A 2,500-nucleotide genomic window follows, 5' to 3' on the forward strand; every position below is an offset into this window, starting at 1 on the left:
CTATAACTGAAGTGGTAAATATTCAAAATCCCTTCACATGACTGATCACGACGATATAAGCATTGATGGACTCCTCTCACTCTCTACTATGCAAACATACAGAAATCATGCCTCCAATACTCATAATCTTGACCAGGGAAATTATGGGGTAAATTATTAATAATATACAGAGAATTGGACAAACCCCTTGGAGGGGCTGCTACCCACAAACCCCTACCCTGAACAACAGAGAATCCACATCGTACATACAGCTCGATAGGGTATAGGACAGACGTGGCTGCTGGGGGTGGGGTGGGGTGGGGTGGGGTGGGGTGGGGTGGGGTGGGGTGGGGGTGGGGGGGCACGTCGATCACGCCATGAACACATAGAGGGTCGGGGGGCATCAGCCTTCAAGGGGGTGTCGCAGAGGGCAGAGTCACCTGCATTAGACAATAAAGCGACTTATTCTGTATACCTCATCATAGTCACATATTTCAAGCACATTATTCACCTTTTACCCCTCAATATCCCTGGTACCCTCCCCACCCTCCCCCAGCTACAGGAGCCACGAACGCCGGGATTAGGGTCCCCACACACTCGAGTACGAGCTGGTTATGTGCGTTGTTATTATGTGTTTATTTGGGATTATTTGTTTATTTGTGTTTATTTGGGATTATTTGTTTATTTGTGTTTATTTGTCTTCATTTGTGTTTATTTGTGTTTATTTGGGATTATTTGTATATTTGTGTTTATCTGCATTTATTTGTGTTTATTTGTGTTTATTCTGGACAATTTGCACAATCCTAGAACTCTCTGGGACGCTTAAACGAAGCGAAGGTATTTAAAACACTCCCATTTTTTCTGAAAAATTCTTCATATTACAACACAAAACATCACATTGAAGAACAGATACGTTACAAAATAACGAAATATTTCTTAGAAAGTAAATAACTTCTCGGACAACTTTTAAAGTCAGAAACAAAACCCTTGAACGAAAACCTATTTAACGCCAATATCAACGCTCGAAACTCACAGAACTTGAAGCCAACCCTCGAGCCTCACCTTCTAGACGTTTCTGGCGGAGAAAACCCACTTAAATATGTCTTTCGAGGAAGAAAAATGGGGAAAAAAACTGAAGAAGTAAAACTGAGAAGCCGAATAAGTTGTTTGTTTACTTCCGTTTTCTATGCCTCGGTAGTTATGTGTAGAAAGTGGGAAGTTTGAAGGGAAAGAGTGAGGACTATGGTAATTTCTCGCTGTACTTAAAAGATAATAAGGATATATACAGGACAAGTTTATGAATTATATGGCTATGATAACCATCGTGTTAGGTTTATAGTTAATAAATTCTGCTGTTATTCTGTGGGAACTAAAGTACAAAAAGGCATAGATTGCCAGGGCCAGAGTTCAGGAATATTGTCTATGGTGATAAAGCTAGAACTGCCGAATATGTAACGCAGGAGATAGAAGTAAATAACAGGTTTTCTCTCTCTCTTTCTCTCTCTTTCTCTCTCTCTTTCTCTCTCTCTTTCTCTCTCTCTTTCTCTCTCTCTCTCTCTCTCTCTCTCTCTCTCTCTCTCTCTCTCTCTCTCTCTCTCTCTCTCTCTCTCTCTCTCTCTCTCTCTCTCTCTCTTCTGAGTGCCGAAAAATGTATGCGAAAAAAAAAATATTATTATTATTTTTCTTAACAAGTGTTTCCGATCTTTCCATTAACCATAAGTTCCCAGTTGGATAATTCAGTAATGTCATTTCCTTCAGCCTTAGTCTTGGTCTTCTGGGTATCTGAAAGGAAAGGGTCATGCGAATCTTCCCTATTCGGTGGGCTTTTCTCACGGGCAATTGTCTTCGGGCTCGCTAAGTACAAGAAAAGATAAAAAGGGTGTGACCCAGCGCTCCCTTTTCGAGGTCAGGGGTCAGGGGTCACTTCAGCTTTTCCTTTGGGGAGGGGGCAAAGCGGGAAGGCGAGCGAAGCGAAAAAAAAAATCGAAAAAACAAATGTCCTGGGGTATTTCTAAGCTATAAGTGGACCTATGGAGGCGTGGTTTGATAAAATAAGTTAAACAATATAATAGTAATCTTGCTAATAGTGATAATGATAATGATGATGACTGCAATGATAATAATGATAACAAATATGATGGTGATGATTATTATGATGATTATTATGATGATGATGATGATGATGATGATGACGATGATAATGATGATAATGATAACAATAATAATAATAAAACAATATTATTAACAATAACAATAACAACAACAATAATAACGATAATAATAATAATAGAAACAATGATAATAATGACAGTAACAATAATAATAGTAACAATGATAATAATAAGAATAACAATATTATTATAATAATGATCATAATATCAACAACAAAAAACAACAATAACAATAACAATAATCAAATGATAATAACAACCCGTAGGAGTAGCAGTGTGCTTCGCTGTAATCCCCGAAGTTCACTTTAATGATACATCCACAAAAATCAGATCCTACTGTGGATGTGGAT

Source organism: Penaeus chinensis, chromosome 12 (genome assembly GCF_019202785.1).
Source record: "Penaeus chinensis breed Huanghai No. 1 chromosome 12, ASM1920278v2, whole genome shotgun sequence".
NCBI classification, from domain to species: domain Eukaryota; kingdom Metazoa; phylum Arthropoda; class Malacostraca; order Decapoda; family Penaeidae; genus Penaeus; species Penaeus chinensis.